Below are 21,748 nucleotides of genomic sequence, written 5' to 3'. Positions count from 1 at the left end.
TGTGTTTGCTGTGCTGTGAAGCACATTTAGCAGTGAAAATATTTTATCTGGATGTCTCCAAACATCCAGACCACCCTTGCTCACTACTTTGCAGGGGCACTGCTAGAAGATTTGAGCCAGTTATGACAGACAATAATTCTGGGCCCCCTCCGATAATATATAGGGGCTCTCTGGTGCCCCCTGTCAGTGTGGGCCCTTAGAATCCCCCCCCCCCCAGTGGCACCCTGCTGCTTTGTATGTGTATTGTGTGTTGCACAATCTAACTGGATTCAGTCTAACAGGAAGAGCCCCTGAATTCCATGTCCAAATTAGCAGCATTGAACTCTTCACGAAAGTGTGTGATGAAAAATGATACCCTTCATTAGTGCATCAGTTCACTGCATCATCAGTGATCAGTAATCAGTGAGCAACATCCTGTCTGATGCTGTTTGTGAAGATGACCTCTGGAACCCTGAACTGCCCCCCTATGGTAAGTAGTAAGTACCCACCTGTGGCTCATTATATTCCCGTTTGTGATTTTAAAAGATGTGTGATTTCCTTCTTTGATCAAGGTGCTTGAGAAAACAGCCAAGAGACCATTAACGCAATAATAAAATCAACTTTAAGCAACAGCAAGCCTATAATAAAGTATGAAGTTAGGCTGTAACAATAATGCAATAGCCTATGATACTAAAAACATGTTCTCAAATGTATTGTGATGTATGTATTGCTATGTGTTATTGCCTATTATCACCCAGAGAGAAGAAATGCTCTTTTCTGATTGGCTGGTGGGGTGGCTATTAATCCTGAATAACAGGATACCTATGAAGTAGATCTGGTAAAAAAAAGTTTAATCACCGTTCCATATCAATGCTTTTGAATGGTAGGCTATAACAACCAAATAGTAGGATGCATGGACAGATTATGAACTTTCGGGCCCCTGGGCCCAGATGTATTAAGGGCCCCCCACTAATTGTCGCATATGTGGGAGGGGGGGTTTGAGGGTCCTCCCCCAGAATTTTTTTAACTTGTTTGATGTGATTTCCTGTACTCTGGTGCATTTTGGGGATGGCCAATACTAAATTCAATCAGATTCATAACCTACATCCTGATTTGTTGATATTAAGGCAATGATTCCATGCAAAGGCTTGGGCTTCAGGGCCCCCTGACCCCTTGGGCCCCTGGGCCTGGGCCCGGTATGCCCGTGCAGTAATCCATCCCTGGTAGGACGATGGTTGAGCCTGGAAGCAGACTTCGCAACAATGAAATCAACTGTAAACAAGTTAACTTTCAATGCTATCGCTGTTATAGGGCCAAAGAAAGTTGTAGGCTACAACAAGTCGGCTTATTTTTAAACGGAACTGCGTGTTTCCTTTGCGTGCTATAAATGGCTGACTATTGCCTATAGTGGCAACTGGGTGATAAGCGGGATAACGGCCTTCGAGGTAGGCTATCCTGTTATATGGAGTTAATGAGCTTGGGCGCTGCGTGTCGGGGTTCTTTGCCTTGCGCCCTCGTCCATTAATTCCGTAGGCTATAGCAGGACACCTCGGCGGCTGTTATCCCTCACTTCTATTTATTTGTTATTGGAAAAAAGGACTTGTGAAAGGGAGAGAAACAAAGAGAAGGTGAACAAGCACATTTGTCTGTTTCCCTCTCACATCATGCCCATGATGGATGTGGTTTACTCTCAGACTATGAGGCTGTTTATTTCAATTTCAGAAAATATTTGCAAACATCCACACAATTGCATATCCAGGCTATTAGCCTGAAAGCCAGCCTGTTTTTTTGTTCTGTAACGTAACAGCCATTTAATTCTAATCAGATCTCCAACCTGACAGGTTTAAATATCAGTGAGCACAGCAGTCTAAAAAAACCATGCATATGGCTTTAACCACACTGTCAGTTTGTAGGCCTAATATTCACAGCTGTAGCCAGTTTTTGGAGTGGATTTTTGTCAGTCGGTTTGTAATATCCTAAGCCATAGCTGCAGTGTTAGTGTGGGTATTGTCAGTGTGTGTAATTTCCTTAGCGGTTAGCCACAGAGTGGGGAATAGGTAGATGTAGTGGTGAAGCACGTTTCCAGCTGAGGAGCTCTGCTCTTGTCAGCCAGGGCTGGGATCAGAGGCTGGGTTAATTTGCCTGTCGGCGAGGTAGGCTCCATGTAAAGGCTCCGGCTTCAACTCAATTCTCCATGACTAAACAGAGTAAACCAACGCAGACGTTTCCCCCAGCTCTTCTGTCTCCCCCAGGTAACGGATTTTAAGGCCCCCGAGCTGTGTTCTGGGGGAGAGTCTTTCCAGTCTAGCAACCTGCAGGTGGCAACCTGAGGAATTAATCTTACACGGATCTCAAAGCATCATCATCTTCAAAGAGGCAAAGTTCTGTCATAGAAGCTCTACATAGGACTCCCTCTACAAGACTACACTGTCATGAGGACAAAGTTAAACTATGTTCATCTTAATGTTTTTTTTTGCTATTCAATGTCATCAATCTCATATTCATCTCAATTCAAACACCCGAACAGCAGGGTAGAAGGCTAGTCCACCCATTTAATCTTTGAAGAAACCAGTAGAGGGCAATAATGACCAACAAGTTTCCATTTTCACAATGCACCAGACATAGGTCTTCACTGGTAAAAGTAGTGTCTCCATTTCATATAACAAATGAGACTGTTTTTTTCTTACGAGGAAGAGCTTATTGTTGTAATTTGATTTTCCACTGCACCAATTTTTTTGTGATTGGCTTAAATAAAACATAGATATCCGAACACTTCTCATGCGGCATAGACACGGGGGCACTTGAAGCCTTAAAAACCTGATGCACTTCCTGTGAAACTGGTTCCTCTTTGTGTGTGATCCCAGGGAGAGTTGCCTGTAGGTCACATTGTAGTGTGCCCTAGAGTGTGTTCAGAGGTGAGCAAAGGGAGAAGTCGTCGTTCGCTTCCCCCACTTAGCATTTATTAGCTAATCCGAGCACTTTAAGATGGGAAAAAAGCAGGAGATATCATGCAGCTGTGCCTCGGGACTCTGGCCTGGCGGGGCTTAGCAGGCGAGCGATCTGGGGATTGATGGAGGAGGCCGCTGGGGAGAGGGTTGGGGGCAGGAGGGGCGTTGGGGGGTGTTGTTGTGGTGGTGTTTGGGCTCAGGGGCCCAGGGTGGCGCGGGAACACGCTAATCCCTGGAATTGATGTACAGACACAGGGAGGCAGAGCAGCCAGCTGTCCTGGCAGATGCCAAGGGCTGGGGGGGGGGGGGGGGGGGGGTTCAGGGTGGCTGGCTGTGTTAGTGTGTGTGTGTGTGTGTACTTGTGTGGATATGTTTTTGTGAGTGTGTGCATCTATGTCCAACAGTGTGTTTATGTACCAGCAGATGGAATAGATTCTTGACCTCCATGTGACTACGTGTAGGCTACATGGGCAGTACCTTTAAAAGGTAGATCCTAGTAGATCAATTGCGATAGGTGTGTGTTTGTGTGTGTGTGTGTGTGTGTGTGTGTGTGTGTGTCTGTCTGTCTGTCTGTCTGTCTGTCTGTCTGTGTGTGTGTGTGTGTGTGTGTGTGTGTGTGTGTGTGTGTGTGTGTGTGTGTGTGTGTGTGTGTGTGTGTGTGTGTGTGTGTGGTTTGGCTTTGTCCAATTGCAGGTGTGGTTTGTGATCATCTGATTCTTCTGGCCAAACGTCTGAAAACATCTGAAAGCTGAAAACATCTCCTATCATTTGTGTGTACTGCGGTGTGATGTAGTGCTCACACGGGGATGGATTACTGCACGGGCCTACCGGGCCCAGGCCCAGGGGCCCAAGGGGTCAGGGGGCCCTGAAGCCCAAGCCTTTGCATGGAATCATTGCCTCAATATCAACAAATCAGGATGTAGGCTATGAATCTGATTGAATTTAGTATTGGCCATCCCCAAAATGGACCAGAATACAGGAAATTACATCAAACAAATGAAAAAAATTCTGGGGGAGGACCCCCAAACCCCCCCTCCCACATATACGACAATTAGTGGGGGCCCCATAATACATCTTGGCCAAGGGGCCCGAAAGTTCATAATCCGCCCATGTGCTCACATGTTGATCATGGAGACTTGAAAGTCTCAGAATAGACAAAGAATGGTACTGTCCACGATATGCTGTTGCCTCTATACCAAAAGTATGTATCTTGTGGTTGTGGATCTACCTTCCTTCACATCTTCACTCCCAGACTTCCTCTCTGTGGTGTTATCTCTGGAAGGATGAATAGCATGTAATGAAAGCAGGTCTGGTTGGAAGATGGATACTAGGGAATTGAGACGCAAAGACAGGCTTGAGGCGTTGACCTGGGCAGGAGCAATTTCACACAGAGTGGGAGAGAGAGAGAGGGGGGGGGTGTGTTTGGGGGTAATCTATCTCCAGGCATGTCGGCTTCAGAAATCACTATACTATCAGACACCCACAGTCCACACACTTTAGGAGATACTCGAGTTGTGTCCATAAGGATATGTGCTTTCAGTGGAAATCAACAAAGAAGAAAGTAGGGTCTTCTCTGTCTCTCGCTAACCATGATCAAACACTGGCCGTCGGCTACCTCTCATCCTCTCACTCACTCACCCGCTCTGTCTGACGGCAAATTGAGCTCACCCCCAACTTCCCCCCCCCTCCTCACCACCCAACACCATCCCCTCCTTTCAAAACAATTTTCTCCCCTCAGACCTCCCTTATTTCTTTCCTGGTTTTAGAAGGCAGAGGGATTGAGTGGAAAGGATTTTACCTGGAGGTGAGATAGGTAGCCGAACAATGGAAACTGTGTGGATGTAAGTCCACTCACGTGAATGGAGCCTCGCTCTGCCTAAGATGTGTGTAGACAAAGAGAGAAAGAGGGAAAAGTGAGACAGGAGCAAAACAGAAACTGAGAGAGAGAGAGAGAGAAAGAGATATTGCAATTGCAACACTGTACCTAGTCATGCTAATAAAGCGACCTTGAATTGAATTGAAAGAGAGAGAGAAAGAGAGAGAGAGAGAGATTCTTGACAGCATTGGAGCTGATGATCCGATGACTGACTGCATCAAGGGCACGATGGCCGCTTTCATCTCCCAGCTCTTTTCAGGAGCTACGGCTCCCATCACAAGACCCACTTCAGCCTGTGCAATGAACATTGACGCTGACGCACCAAACAGATGATTAAAAAAATATGACCGGCAGCACCTCAGATGTTTCTCCACTTTTGAAGGGTTCACGGATGTAGGCAGCACAGAAATCTGTTTGGACAGACAGCTTAAATACTGTACATCTCCACTTCTTCTGCCACTTCTTTCTCTTTCTTCTCTCACCTTTCACCATATTCTGTTCTTTCTCTTTCTTCTGCATACTTTCATCCTTCCTCTTCCTCGTTCTCTGCTTCCCTCTTCCTCTTCGTCATCTTCATCCTCACCCTCCTCCTCATCCACTTTGCCTCCACTACCACCATGCTTGGGTCTCATTGCACGGCAGCTGTGTGTGGATGGTTGAGTTCAATAATGTTTTTACGCAGTATTAAGCATTGATTGCTCTGCTGTCTGCGGCGGCAGGTTTAATTGTCTCCGTGCGGATGAGCCTGAGCTCTGGCAGGGCGCGGGCAGTGGGATGCCACTGTGAGACCAGAGCCAAAGGTCAGTGGGTGGAGAGGGGGGCGATCAATGGCGAAATAGCATCATTTGTAATTGATCCAAATGACTTATTGGTTTTGTTGTCCAATTACAGCCACTGCGCTCCGATGTAATATTTCACACCAGCAGGGTGGGGGAAGGCATGGTGTGGTGTTTAGGATGGTGGTGGTGGTGGTTGGCTGTGGTGTGTGTGTGTGTTTCAAGAGTCTTTGGTTGGATTTGAATTCCAGGTTTTTTTGTGTGTGCAGGTTTTGTATCTACATCAAGCCAGCGCTCATAATACAGTTCAGTCTATATTAACATCTGACATGTATGAATGCACAGTCTGGCAAAGAGGAATACCTAATACAGTCGTTACATGTTTGCTTAAAAATTCAATACATTCCTTTGAAAGTGCATCTATTAGTGAGGATACTCTGTGCTTGTAAAATGACTCTGAAGTGGTGTTTAAATCAATTGCAGACTGAGAAATGTAATGTCCATGGAGATGAAAGTATCCACAGGCCTAAAGATGGGAGAAGGCTTATGAGTGTCTACTGTAGGCTAGGGTCCATCCCTGGACGTCTGATTCTGTCGCCTCATGTCCATGGAGATGCTGACAGAGACGATGGGCAATGGTGCAGCTACAAGTGGGGTGAGCTCTGCCTCCTTGCTGTGCAACACACTCCTACATACATGCACGCACACACACACACATGCACATGCACACACGCACATGCACACACTCTCTGTCTGCCAATCAGATGCTCAGCTGGGCTGAGGAGAAGGAGGGGTGGTGTGATGAAGACAGGGAGGGGGAAGATTTATGGTGTAAATTAAACACAGAGACACACACATAAGGAGGGAAGAGGAGAGGGCTGCTGTTTATATATATTTATATGTGTGTGCGTGTGCGTGTGTGTGTGTGTTAGAGAGGGCAGTCAGGATGCTCAGAGCCATATATCTGCCATACCTCATGAATTGCACTCCTCTTTATGAATCTGGGTATTTAGATCTGATGTTAGCTCTAGACTTCCACCCCCCACCCCCAACCTGTTTGCAGAATCCACAGACACCACACAGGATGTGGAGAGAAGAGTGGAGCAGTGACACCGAATAAAACAGCCCTGAGAAAAGATACAAATGATTTGCAAATACAAATCCTCCTGTTTTCATAAATCAGGTTGGGATGTGAAAGTGTCGTTCTCCCTGCTTGCATTTGTTATGGAGCGTGTTATCCTTCACAGGCTGGGGAAGAATGTTCGAGTCATCTGTCTGTGTCAGTGATGGGACCTTCAATCTTCCCTAGTGAACCTCATCAGCCTTGCGCAAATATGGATGCCTCTAAACTATCCCCCTCCCCCTTCTCTGCGCAAATACCCCTTCAGCCAAACACCAACTCCTCAAACAAAACAAGATGGAACTAGGCAAAAGGACAAACCAAGACAGAGTGAAAAGAAATAGTTCAGAAAGAGAGGAAGAAATGGTGTGTGTGTGTGTGTGTGTGTGTGTGTGTGTGTGTGTGTGTGTGTGTGTGTGTGTGTGTGTGTGTGTGTGTGTGTGTGTGTGTGTGTGTGTGTGTGTGTGTGTGTGTGTGTGTGTGTGTGTGTGTGTGTGTGTGTTTCAAAGGGCCCCAGGTTGACCGTCCTCTCCAGGCCGCGCAGCAGAGCTTTGTGGGATTGTTTGTTTGGCGGGTCCTCCAGACGGCGGGGCGTTTTGTGCAGCTGTCAGGATGTTATCAGCACTGGTCAGCCGGGCGCTAATGAAGGACGTCACACTACCCTGCAGTAAAGGTCAGAGCCCAGAGCAGCACCGCTCAGGTCCTGTCTCAGTTCCCCTAGACTGGCACCTGTCTGACAGACAGACCGGAGAGGAGAGGATGGAGGTAGAGAGAGAGAGAGAGAGAAGAGGATGGAGGTAGAGAGAGAGAGAGAGAGAGAGAGAGAGAGAGAGAGAGGAGAGGTAGAAAGAGAGGGATGCAGAGGCACGGGAGGGGGAGTTAAGAGAGAGGAAGATAGAAAGAGAGAGCAAACAAAACAAAGAGGAATAGGGAGATAGAGCAAGAGGGGAGGGGTAGAGAGAGGAGGAGAGAGGAAGAAAGAACAACAAACAAAAAACAAACAAAAAAACAAAGCAAAGAGGAATAGAGAGAGGGAGACGAGAGAGACAGAGGGAGGGGGGGGCTCTCTCTTTTCCCCGGTGCCCCTGGAATGCCATCGCCACCTGCTGCATCTTTGATTGACACTATTCATCTCTGCTCACCTTCCATCTCATCCGACACACACATGCATGCACGCACGCACACACACACACACACACACACACACACAAACACACACACACACACACACACACACACACACACACACACACACACACACACACACACACACACACACCAGGCTGCAGCCCAGTGTTCCTCAAGTGCTGCAATGACAGATGCAGCCACAGTGTGTGACTTCAGTCTTCTGTTTTCCAATGGAGTACACACACACACACACACACACACACACACACACACACACACACACACACACACACAGAGAGAACAGAAAAACAGATACATGGCATATGCACACACAGATTAGACATTTAGTACATTTACACACACACACACAAGCCCAAAGACAGAAGTTGCAGTGACAGCTGCATCAGCACTGTCCATTTCCTTCATTATTTATCAGCTGAGCGTAGGCTACCTAATGACCTGGACGGAGCAGGTGGACGGGGCAGACGAGGAGTCATGAGCAGGTGTGCTTGTGTGTGGTGTGAGTTTTTACTGCTGCCAGCGACTGTCTCAGGGCTGTATAGTCATGCCATTGTATGTCCTGTTGTTCATTTGATGTCTCCCTCCCTCTCTCCCTTCTTCCTCTCTCCCTCCTTCCTCTCTCCCTCCCTCTCTCCCTCCTTCCTCTCTCCCTTCTTCTCTCCCTCCCTCCTTCTCTCCCTCCTTCTCTCCCTCCTTCCTCTCTCCCTCCATCTCTCCCTCCTTCCTCTCTCCCTCCTTCCTCTCTCCTCAGCATCTCGCCATCTCTCTGTCATGTCTCCTGTTTTACTTCTCCACCTTAGTCATGTGTCATGTACCAGAAGATGTTATGAGCCTTTGATCAGTTCATCAGTGTACTGTACACATGTGGTTTACGTATGAGAGTTTAACCATGTTCACCAGTTCATGTTAATCTCTCCCATCGAGGGCGAGCGATCTAATGATTTTATTTCCCCCATCACTGAACATGACATACGGAAACAGCCCAAAGAGGCGTTAAATAAACATGTCCTAACATCAGTGTGCTGAGCCTGGTCTGTTTGGAGGAATTTATGCATTCCTCTGCAAAGCTGTCAATGTCGGCTGTTCTGCTAATGAGCAGAGCCTCTCCTCTCCCTCCTCTCTCCTCTCCCTCCTCTCCTCTCTCCTCTCCTCTCTCACCAGAGCCCACCCACCCCCACCGCTCGCACGGCTCTGCAGCCTTTGAGGAGACGATTGAACGGATGTGAAGACATTTTCAAAGAAATGTTCGTGCTTATAACTAAACTTATGCACACAAATTAGTGTGTGTTAAGATTTTTTTGGAGTGTGTCTGTGTTCGAGAAGAGAGATATTGTGTGTATGTGTGTGTGTGTGTGATGTTTCGGCTGACCACATCAATATTTTGATCTTCCCACCACCACTTGACTTCTCGCAGTATAATTAGTACATGGATTTATCTCTGGTCTTCTTTTTCCTTGCCATCGATTGCCAGACTAATGCTCTTTTGCTCTCTTTCACTCTCTTTCCTTCTCTCCCTTCCTCCCATCCTCTCTAATCCTCATCCTCTCTTAAACCTCTCTCTCTCTCTCTCTCTCTCTCTCTCTCTCAGGCTATGGGAATAACAAAGGATGGGGTTCTTCATAGTGGCCAGGTAGGCAGGTATATGTGTGTAATGGGAGAGAGTTTTGGATGGTACCGTGTCTAGAACTTTTGACAGACTGTGTTGTTTGTTTGGGGGAGGCCTGCTGGGAGATCTCTCAAGGCCTGAAGGAAGAGAGATATCTCATGGCCAACTGGGAGGGGGGACGTGCTGTATACCTCAGCTTCTGGGCTGAGGCAGAGAGAGAGAGAGAGAGAGAGAGAGAGAGAGAGAGAGAGAGAAAGAAAGAAAACAGAAAACCCATGGGCTCCCACTTCCAGCTGTTGAGTGGTAATTACAGCTGATGTGGATGATGTTAGCAGTTATGTTATCATGCATACAGGTGTAGAAACACATCACTGCATTTGAACTGTGGTTATTAAATAGGCTTGTCAGATCAGTGTGTATCCTTAGTCAAAGCTCTAAATGGCTGTACAGCCTTGATGGTAAACATAACTAAAAAATACACACAGAACTCTATTTTACTATTTAATTTATTTAATGTTTAATGTAATGCAACATTTATCACTCAACAATCGAGTTTCTTCTTTAAAAGCTTGGTTAAGAAATGCGTTGACTTTATTTGAAGTGAATTATTTTATGTAAGATTAATGATATTTACTGCTTATGAATGTGTTATAAAAGCCCATGTCTTTACCCCTTAACTAAATTATTACCAGAGATGGAAGCTAATTCATTGTCCCATTTCCATATGTGACATTTTGATGGTTGTCCAGGTAGGCTTTCGCAGCCTGTCAGCGGTCTGAAACCGTTCGGCGCTGTCTCTGAAGAGGATCTGTGGGGTCGGGGCTCCTGTGCTTCGTCACTGTCAACTCCAAATAGAATTATTGAGTGGCAGCCTTCTCATATCCCACTCCCTGAGGGGGCCCAGGCACACGCAAGGCCTGCGCTGGACCGAAGTGCACTTAGGCGCATAATGCAAATCAAAAGTTCGGCCCTAAAAATGCATCAAGTTTCGACTGTGTTGACTTGGACCTAAGTAGCTCTTAATGAATGAGGTGTGAACAGTGTTTGGTTTCAGACTGGACTCTTTCTGCTACACTGGCTGAGCACCGCTGTAATATGTGCTTTCTGCTCTCTTTCTCTCTCTCTCTCTCTCTCTCTCTTTCTAAGCCTTCTACCGGGTTCATTTGATTCAATTTCCTTTGGCACGTTTGATCAGCGAGTTACAGCAAATGAAAGTCCATGCATGCGTGATTATAATTAATGGGCATCGTCAGCTCAGAGGAGCATGGTATAGCTACTTATATAAGTGCTTGGTATTGCTGCTTATATTCAGTTTTTGGTGCTGCTGGTCGTAGTATATCTGTGTATATGTGGTCTTGGCATATCTGTGTATATGTGGTCTTGGAATATCTGTGTATATGTGGTCTTATGATATCTGTGTATATGTGGTCTTGGCATATCTGTGTATATGTGGTCTTATGATATCTGTGTATATGTGGTCTTGGCATATCTGTGTATATGTGGTCTTAGCATATCTGTGTATATGTGGTCTTGGCATATGTATATGTGGTCGTAGTATATCTGTGTATATGTGATCGTAGTATATCTGTGTATATGTGGTCTTAGTATATTTGTGTATATGTGATTTTAGTATATCTGTGTATATGTGGTCTTAGTATATCTGTGTATATGTGGTCTTGGAATACTATATCTGTCAGTGTTGGTGTAGCTAGTTGGTAAAAGGTTTCCCAAGATGGCAGACATTTTACATCGAGCAACATGGTTCCTCTGAGGTGTTGGAATAAAAGGCGTATTTATCTCTTACTGGGATAACTTTGGAATCTGCCATTTCTATACTTGTATTCTAGAACATGCCCACCTCACACTTGCTGTGAAAAGCTGGCAGCTTGGATGCTGTTATTGAAAAGTTGTCAGTGTCTATTACAAAATAGGCTTGTCATACGCAGATCACAGCTGCTGCTCAGACTTTGTAGCTTGAAATATTTAGTTTCAAGTTTTTTTCTTTTCTTACTGCAGGTAAGTCAGCGGGGAGAACTCCTTTCATCTAAATGTAAAATAAATGTGTTCTGCTCTCTCTCTCCGTACTTTCAGTGAAATCTCAGCGTAAAAGCACGGTAATGGTCGAGGCTTTCCGGCTTAGAGAGCAGGTGGAACACTCCATCCAGTGACGACTGCCGAAGCTTCTGTCTGTAAGTACAACAAATCCTGTCCTTTATCCGGTGCCGACTGTCACGGAAACTACCTCAGAGCTCTGCAATCATACATGAGTGATCTGCTTGCTCAGCAAAGTTTGAGTTTTACAGCACCGTGTAGCCTACAGACACACACACACACACACACACACACACACACACACACACACACACACACACACACACACACACACACACACAGGCAGGGAAAAGCATACACACACTTATGTGCATTCACCCATATACCCACTTAGTTTGTGCGTGGCTCTGAAGAGATGTGGCTGAATAAAGTACTTGAGAAACATTCTGTATTTTGTATTCAGCGGATGTCTGTGTTGATATTACACTATACAGGAAGTGGGGTGACAAGGCAGAGAAAGATCATGGGTGCAGTGTATCTCAACGCCCCCCCTCACACACACACACACACACACACACACACACACACACACACACACACACACACACACTTCTGAACCATGGAGAAATCCAGATGCGTGTGCAGTGGCCCATCCTTCTGCTGAGTTAGGTCTGGATGTAGCCGTAATCTAATAAAACGGCAAACACGGTTACCAAGAACAGCATCTGCTGACTGAGCAAGACTTTCAGCTTCTACCTTGACCTTGTTGAGAGGGTTCACATGTGTGATGTGTATGCTTTGTGTGTGTGTGTGTGTGTGTGTGTGTGTGTGTGAGTGAGAGAGAGAGAGAGAGAGGATTGATAGGTTGATCGTAAAACATATCTAATGATAGAGTGCAACCTGTGTGTCTGTATGAGTTTGTGTGTGTGTGTGTGCTTTGTGTGTGTGTGTGTGTGGTGCTGTGCTGATATGAAGGTCATACTGTATGATGAGTGTGTGAAATGGCCCTTCAGGAGAATACCCCCATCACCACTCACTCCAGCACATTCACACACAAGCCCAGGCTGCTAAAGTCACAGCACACTCACACCAGCACATTCAATAAGACTTCCTTTGATTGCCCAAGGCAACACTAACACTCAACACTAGTGGACACTACAAGGATACAAGGATACAAGGATACAAGGAAGTTTATTGTCACATGCATATAGTTACAGGAAGTAAGAAATGCAGTGAAATTATGTCTGGTGTCAGCCTATTTGTGCATTTATCGGGGGGGGGGGGGGGGGGTAAAAGCAGTAGAAGCGGGGTTTAGTAGATAAAGTGGCAAGGGCTGCATAAGAAAGGTGGGAGAGGATTGGGATTGGGGGGGGGGCACCAACAAGGAGCACCCAAGAGCAACAGGGGCAAGGAAAAACTCCCTTACCAAGGAAGAAACCTTGGGCAGATCCACGGCTCAAGGGGCTAACCCAACTGCCAGGGGTCTTGGTGTGTGTGTTGGGGGGATGACAGGGGAGATGGGATAGTGTGCTGTGTATGTGGGGAGAGGGCAGTGTGCAATATGTGTGTTGGAGAAGCTTCCTCATGAGACAATGTGCTGTGTATTGGGGGGGGGGGGGGGGGGGCAGTGTGCTGTAAGTATGTTGGGGATGTGTGTTGGAGAAGCTTCCTAATGAAATAATGTGCTGTGTATGTAGGGGAGGGGGGGGCAGTGTACTGCAAGTATGGTGAAGGGACTTACTATTGCAAGCAGAGTACTGTATGTATGATGTATGTGAGTGATGACAGTGAAGATGTGTGTGTGGGCGGGAGGGGAGTGGAGCAGTGACTGTGTGTGTGTGTGTGTGTGTGTGTAGTGTGTGTGTGGGTAGGTGGGGGCAGTGTGCTGTTAGTATGTAGAGGATGTGTGTTGGAGAAGATCCTGAAGACAATGTGCTGTGTATGTAGGGAGGGGGGGGGCAGTGTGCAGCAAGTATGTAGAGGAGGCTTACTGTAGCAAACAGTGTGCTGTATGTATGTGAGGTGATGACAGTGATGATGTAAGTGTGTGTGTTTTTTGTGTGTGTGTTGGGGATGGGGGTGGGGTGGGGGGTGGGGGGGGCAGAAAGGCTAGGCAATCAAGGACATGGGTAGATGGAGGAGAAATCAAAATAATAAATAAAAAGTTCTATGGAGATGTGCAAAAGTTGGAGAAAGTCAGATGTGTGTGTGTGTGTGTGTTTTGACGTGTGATCAGTGGCGTAACTATAGTAGGTGCAGCAAGTGCAGTCGCACCAGGGCCCGTGACCTCCCGGGGCCCGTCGCTACCCACGCCCTGCCTCCTTTTTATTTTTTTTTATTTTTTAGAACTTTAGAATGTTAGAGCACGGAGAGTGACGCGTCACTTTGACGATCTATCGGAAGATGAGCGCTTAACCGATGCAGAGAGATACTTCAAAGTGCAGGTATTTAATGCAACTCTGGACATCATAATCAGTCAGCTCTCCCAAAGATTTGCAAGTATGCGGGAAACTTGTCATGTGTTTGAGTCTTTACGTCCTATGACCCTTCAACTCGCAGGTGATGATGAACTGCTTGAAAAGGCAAGACGTTTGTCAGACTATTATAGCAGGGACATTGCACCGACATTCCCAACACAACTCTTCTCATTCAGGTCTTGCTTTAAAGCAGAGATTTCACAGAAGTCATCTATTTTTCAACTTGCCAAAATGCTGGTGGTAGATTATGACAGTGTAACATCCACATTCGGGGAAGTGTGTACCTCATGTTGTTTCTGACATTGCCTGTGACTGTGGCAACAGCTAAGCGATCTTTTTCCAAACTCAAACTTATTAAGACCTATAGGCCTACCTAAGGAGCAGCATGGGGCAGGAGAGGCTCCGTGGGTTAGCTATCCTGTCCATTGAAAATACGAGAGCCAGAGCATTAAATATTGGGAACATCGTTGACGATTTTGCACAACGAAAGGCTCGTAAAATGGCCTTCTTCTAATGGCCTAATTCACGCATATTGGGGATTGTATGCATATGAATGATTTTATTTGGTTTCTGGACGGTTAAATAAGTTAGGCTACATTAAGTTTTGTTTCTGCGCAGTGCGAGTTTATAAGCAAGCAATCTACGCTTGCCGTTTCAGCAGAGGGTTGAAGAGGCGCATTGAGTGTTCCCATAATTCCATGCGAGTTGATGTTAATGCAGTAATATTAGATTACCCTGGCCTGCAGGCTGTTAATAAAATTATGTTTTTACATGTAATGGATATGTAGTTGTGTGTTTTTTATTTGAAATTGTAATCTGTAACTACTAAACTACTTCGGTGCCTCAGGCCCTTTGCATAAACAATTGAAGTCACTCTGAATGTGTAGCCTATTGCATGTATCAGAGCTAATTCATCCTAGGCCAAAGTTCGTCGGTATGGGGCCCGCGTAGCGCTCTCGCACCTGGGCCCACCATTGGTTTGTTACACCACTGCGTGTGATGAAATAAGAAAATAAATAAAAGGTCTGTAGCATAGGGAGAGGGATGTAAAAGTGCTAAAAGTCTTGTAGGTGTGTGTGTGTGTGTGTGTGGGGGGGGGGGGGGGGGGGTGGGACATGAGTGCTGAAGAGTGAATGAGTGCAAAGTCAGTATAGTGTGAGTTTAGAGTTGGGAAATGTTTGAGAGTGCTGAGGAGTGAATGTGTGCAAAGTCAGTATAGTGTGAGTTCAGAGTTCGGATGGCCTGGGGATAAAAACTTCTCCTGAGTCGCTCAGTTCTGGCTTTGTGACTACATAGGCGTCTTCTTGATTTCAGCGGTAGGAATAATCCATTGTTAGGATGAGAAGAGTCCTTCAGAATATTTTGGGCTCTTAGGAGTACTCTTCTGGAATAGATATCTTGTAGAGCAGGGAGTTGAGTTCTTATAGTACGTTCAGCTGAGCGCACTATCTGCAGAGTACTACAATCTCTAACTGTGGAGTTCCCATACCAGGTGATGATGCTACCAGTTAGAACACTCTCAACCGCTGAAGTGTAGAAGGCCTTCATGATGGATGTAGAAACTTTGAATTTCCTTAGCTGACGAAGGAAGTAGAGTCGTTGTCTGGACTTTACTGTACTTTCCTGTCTTTGTCCTTGTTTAGCATCTCAAATTGTGTGTGTGTGTGCGTGTGTCTGTGTGTGTGCATGTGCGTGTGCGTGTGTGTGCATCTGTGTGTGCATCTGTGTGTGCGTGCGTGCTGTGTGTTTCTCACTCTCCCCATCTCTCACTCTCTTTTCTAAATTTCTATCATCTCCATCAATAACCTTTCCACCTTTCGTGTATATATAGAACAGAGAGTCTATGATTGCATTCTGACCTTTACAGCATCATCTTTCCTTATATCATGTCAAGTTGCGTTATATAACATATTTGAATAATCTTCCTGTTATAGGCACAGACGTTTATGCCTTCCGTGGTTAAGAATAGTGGGAATGAATAATTCAGACACGGCGTGTGCTTAGTCTAATCCTTACAGGTTTCTTACGGCACCTGTTGAAGAGGATTTTATTTCACACATTTTGCAAATCAGCAACTCATTTCACCTTCTGGTGTGATTCTGCTGTTGGACATTGGAATTGTCAATTGGATGAAATGCTATTTGGATCAGTCCGAGCAATGGTCAGTTAAAGGATGGATGGAACAGGGCAAGTGATTGCAGCATGGGCTGGTAGAGGTCCTTACATGAGTGCTGGTATAGCTATTTCACAGCCTATTTGCAGGTATTTCCCTGTATTCAATTTCCAAAGGTATTTTCCAGTATCCGGATTCTTGTGGTCATCAGATGAATATAATCTGTAAGGGATAATGGCCGGTCCAATATCCGGAATTAATAGACGAGGCAAAATAGTCCAGGATGCGAAGCGGACTGTATGCCTCTGCTGTGTCATTTGTGTAGGCTAGTTTGAGGTTAGCCATGTTCTTACACCCCACCACTGGATGTGTTTGAGGTTAGCCATGTTCTTACACCCCACCACTGGATGTGTTTGAGGTTAGCCATGTTCTTACACCCCACCACTGGATGTGTTTGAGGTTAGCCATGTTCTTACACCCCACCATTGGATGTGTTTGAGGTTAGCCATGTTCTTACACCCCACCATTGGATGTGTTTGAGGTTAGTCATATTCTTACACCCCACCACTGGATGTGTCATGTGTAGTCATCACCGTTTGTGTGATGTTGGGATTTCAGTGTGAATGACCCTGTTCCCTCTTCTTGTCCTCTCTCAGCAGAGAACCCATTATAATTTTGACTTTTATTCATCCTATGAAATGGCTTTGCTGGAATATCTTTTGGGGGTAAAACTGCTTGCTTTCAAGTATGGACAGCTGCCTCCTACCATCAGTCTGTGTTTTTGGAAAGCAGCCAAATCTGATTAATTACCCCCAACAGTGTAAGAGTACGTGCTGTGTGTGGTCCTCAGCCTCTGATGAGCCTCCACTGAGTCTGTCTGCTGGCTTTTTTTGCTGACCCGCACGTTGACATGGTGCAGAACGTTTCTTACCAGCTTCCTGAAAAACTGGCGTCTCAGTGCACAGAAAAAGTAAAGTCTCACGACACAAAGAGAGCTTTTTCTTAAATTTTTTTTTTTTTTTGCTTGTCCGTATTGACTGAGCAGATCAATAGAATTCAGTCTGGCGCCTTCTAAAATCCAGGAAACTGTATGGAGAAAGGTCAGGGAGGGGGTGTGAAGCCACTCTTCCGTCTCTGTTTGATGAGATAAAGAAATGGCTGATGAGCCTTTTTCACAGCCAGACAAAACACTTCTGTCTAAAGCCATTAAAAATGGCACAGGGGGAAAAATAGAAACATTGGCCCTTTTGATATTTGGTATAAAATTGTTCTTCAGTTATCTCTCTCTCTCTCTCTCTCTCTCTCTCTCTCTCTCTCTCTCTCTCTCTCTCTCTCTCTTTCTCTTTCCATATGTATGCATATCTTTGTAACTCTGGCTGACTCCATTCCACTGTTGGCTTTTTATCTGACTAGTAGAGTGTGTGTGTGTGAGTGTGTGTGTGTGTGTGTGTGTGTGTGTGTGTGTGTGTGTGTCTGTGTGTGTGTGTGTGTGTGTGTGTGTGTGTGTGTGTGTGTGTGTGTGTGCGCGTGCGCGCATGTGTGCATGCGTGCATGCGTGCGCAAAAGCGGCAGACTGTGGGATGACTGGAGTCCTTTGTTTTACTCTTCAAAAAACTTCCTCCACTCCTTCCGAGATGGCACCTCCTTGGTCCATCTGTAGCCCAAAAAATGTCACGTCTGTTTCATGGCCTCTCTCCCTTCCTCTGACACACACACACATACAGTCACACATACACATACACATACAGTACACATACACACACACATACAGTCACACATACACATACACATACACATACAGTACACATACACATACACATACACATACACATACACATACACATACACATACACATACACATACACATACACATACACATACACATACACATACACATACACATACACATACACATACACATACACATACACATACAGTTCACAGACACACACATGCACTCACAGACACACCCAAACACATGCAAATGCACACATGCACACACAAAGATACTCATACTTGCATCCACATAGAAACCCACATTTGTGCACACACAAGCACAGACACACTGACAACATCATAGACACACAGACTAAGAACAAAAAACAACCTGGAAAAAGTTGCTTGGAGGAAAGTCTTTTAAGTGTATATTTCTCCCAGCCCCACTCCTGTCCCCCCCTTTGTAAGTATACAAGCACAGTGATGACCTTTATTGATGGAGTGGGTTAGCGCTCCTCTGTGGGACAGTCCTGTGGGTGTCTGTCAGAACTCTTCACCGCTACAGAGAGCAGGAGAAGAGAGAGAGAGAGAGAGATGGAGGGATAGAGAGAGACAGACCGACAGAGAGACAAAGGGACAGAGGGAGAACTTGAGATCCGTGGAGAAAGAGGGGGAGGACAAGAGTGAGGGTGGGGGGTGGACATGTCACCCTGGTGAAGGGCATATTCTACTCAACCATGTGGAGCAGAGAAATTCAATTTGAAACAGGTCTGTTGGAAACCTTCCAAATCTGTAACATCAATGTCCTATACACCTGGCCATACTCACATAAGAGCTCCAGTCTATAAATCTATACAGCATTTTTCTTTATTATTTTGCTCCTCACAACCCTTTTAGCTGTTCGTAATCATTTCAATTGTAGAATTATAATATAATATAATATGTGAATGTTGTTTTGAACTCTGCAGCATACACCTTTACACAAATAGCTTGAATACATTTTGTGTATTTATAGAGCACAATTATTAGCTTGAAATTTCCATGACAACAAACAGATGTATAACAAACTGGATGAATCTGTTGTCACAGTTTTGAGGCATGTCATGCATTGGAAACAAAAGAGCCCTAGTTTTAGAATGAATGGGAGAAGGGCATACAAAGTGAACAGAATTATCAATTCATGAATTCTACAAATGTATCACTGTAATCCAATTTAAATGTGAGTTTCTTTAAAGTCAGAAGAACAGTTTATGATGCAATGCCAATGTTACCAAATTCTAAGATATAAGAACACTGAACAGTGAAGAATATTGTTGCGACAATTAGGAAAGCTCCACTTTGTACAGATCCTGAGATCACCTGCTCAAAAATCCAACTGTAAAGGCTTTCTTGGTGCTTTCATATTCATCAGCGTGTTTTCGCTGTTATTTGCACCTTTTGAAAAAGTGGCCTAGAAGCAGACAGAGAGGGTGTGTCCATCAAAATCTCGGTCACTTTAGAGATGTCCATCAGGTAAGAGATGGTGTCAGGGCCTCCCATTAAGCACACATGGAGGCATGGGGAGCAGGCATTTAGTGGCATCATTCAAAGCAGCAGGAGATCTCTGACCAGCCGTCACTCACTGAGATCTGATAACACATCCTGGACCATCCTGTGAACGCATCCTGCCACAACAGACTCAGGGAGGCCAGGCCAGGCCAAGCTGTGACAACCAGTCACTGGGATTCACATATACAGCTCTCTAGTCAATCTGAAAGTTTTTTTTTTGCTTTCTGTATCTTCATAACACTTCTTTGTAATATTTTGTCAGTTTTGACTGCTAATAATGCAATACTAGCCTCCAAGTTTAGCACTGGAAAAAGGTTCAACATAAACTGGTATCCTAGTGTATGGAGGGTCAGGAGATGCTGGTATGGAGATGCTGGATACTGAATGACTTTCAGGCTCCACTTCTCTGTTTCAGCTCATATGTTTTTGCCTGCTAAAACATAACTACCAGCCCATATCACTTTGACATCTAAATGAGCCTGGATTTCAGCACTCTATGGGCTACAAACCACACCTCAGGGTCAATCCCAGTGCAGACCCTTAACGCAAGACAAGGTCAGCGGAGTTTCAAGGCAATCCAGCTGATTTACAGTTCTTCACAAGCTCTGACATGGATTCAGTCTGGTGAGTTCACAGCTCTGATAAACGGCGGGGGAGACGAGGGAGGCTTTGCATGTCTAGATCTGGCTCCTCGTCAGAAATCTCTGGCTCTGTGTCTTGGCCTGGGTCTTACAGGCATGTGAAGCCCCATACATACAGAGAGGGGAGATGGTAATCACAGGATGGGAGGAAATGTGCTCTGTAAGCACAGTGGAGGAGGAGTGGTGGAGGAATCAGATGGTGCTCAGATCATCCACAACCTGGCCTCTGACTCCGGGGCCACAGAGCAGAACTTATTCTCTCTTTTGGTGTTTCCTTCTCCTTATCCCTCTCTCTCTTCATTTATCCCTTTCTTTCTCTCTCTCTCTCTCTCTCTTTTGCTCTGTCCCTCTCGCTCTGTCTTCAGCCATCTTGTTTCGCTCTCTTCGTTTCATCTCTCTCGCTCTTTGTTTCTGCTTCCATCTCTCCTCTTCTCTTTCTCTCCTCCTCCCCTTTCCCCCATGTCATGTCTATCCACACGCATCTTTCTCTCCCTCTTTATCCCTTTCTCCTCTGAGTCCTCTCCCCTGCGGTCTGGAGGGGCTCACATATATATGGATGTCTGTGTAAATGTCATGTCATGATTGGTAGGGCTTCCCACACCCCCGGATTAGGCATGAAATATTGACTTACATGCATGACAGTGGTAGGAGGGAGGTAAGCAAAGACCAGCGGAAACAGAGGGAGGCTCCAGTGGCACAGACGTGGATGAGGATCACATACAGGTCCCTCACAGGGAGATGAGGATTACATATACAGGTCCCTCACAGGGAGATGAGGATTACATATACAGGTCCCTCACAGGGAGATGAGGATTACATACAGGTCCCTCACAGGGAGATGAGGATTACATACAGGTCCCTCACAGGGAGATGAGGATTACATACAGGTCCCTCACAGGGAGATGAGGATTACATACAGGTCCCTCACAGGGAGATGAGGATTACATATACAGGTCCCTCACAGGGAGATGAGGATTACATATACAGGTCCCTCACAGGGAGATGAGGATTACATACAGGTCCCTCACAGGGAGATGAGGATTACATATACAGGTCCCTCACAGGGAGATGAGGATTACATATACAGGTCCCTCACAGGGAGATGAGGATTACATATACAGGTCCCTCACAGGGAGATGAGGATTACATACAGGTCCCTCACAGGGAGATGAGGATTACATATACAGGTCCCTCACAGGGAGATGAGGATTACATATACAGGTCCCTCACAGGGAGATGAGGATTACATATACAGGTCCCTCACAGGGAGATGAGGATTACATATACAGGTCCCTCACAGGGAGATGAGGATTACATACAGGTCCCTCACAGGGAGATGAGGATTACATACAGGTCCCTCACAGGGAGATGAGGATTACATACAGGTCCCTCACAGGGAGATGAGGATTACATATACAGGTCCCTCACAGGGAGATGAGGATTACATACAGGTCCCTCACAGGGAGATGAGGATTACATACAGGTCCCTCACAGGGAGATGAGGATTACATACAGGTCCCTCACAGGGAGATGAGGATTACATACAGGTCCCTCACAGGGAGATGAGGATTACATACAGGTCCCTCACAGGGAGATGAGGATTACATACAGGTCCCTCACAGGGAGATGAGGATTACATATACAGGTCCCTCACAGGGAGATGAGGATTACATACAGGTCCCTCACAGGGAGATGAGGATTACATATACAGGTCCCTCACAGGGAGATGAGGATTACATATACAGG

Source organism: Alosa pseudoharengus, unplaced genomic scaffold, assembly GCF_046254945.1.
Source record: "Alosa pseudoharengus isolate Yale_2024_CS ecotype anadromous, Long Island Sound unplaced genomic scaffold, YU_APseudo_1.1 YU_APseudo_1.1_scf_8, whole genome shotgun sequence".
Taxonomy (NCBI): domain Eukaryota; kingdom Metazoa; phylum Chordata; class Actinopteri; order Clupeiformes; family Clupeidae; genus Alosa; species Alosa pseudoharengus.
Note: the sequence above shows the minus strand (reverse complement) of the source record.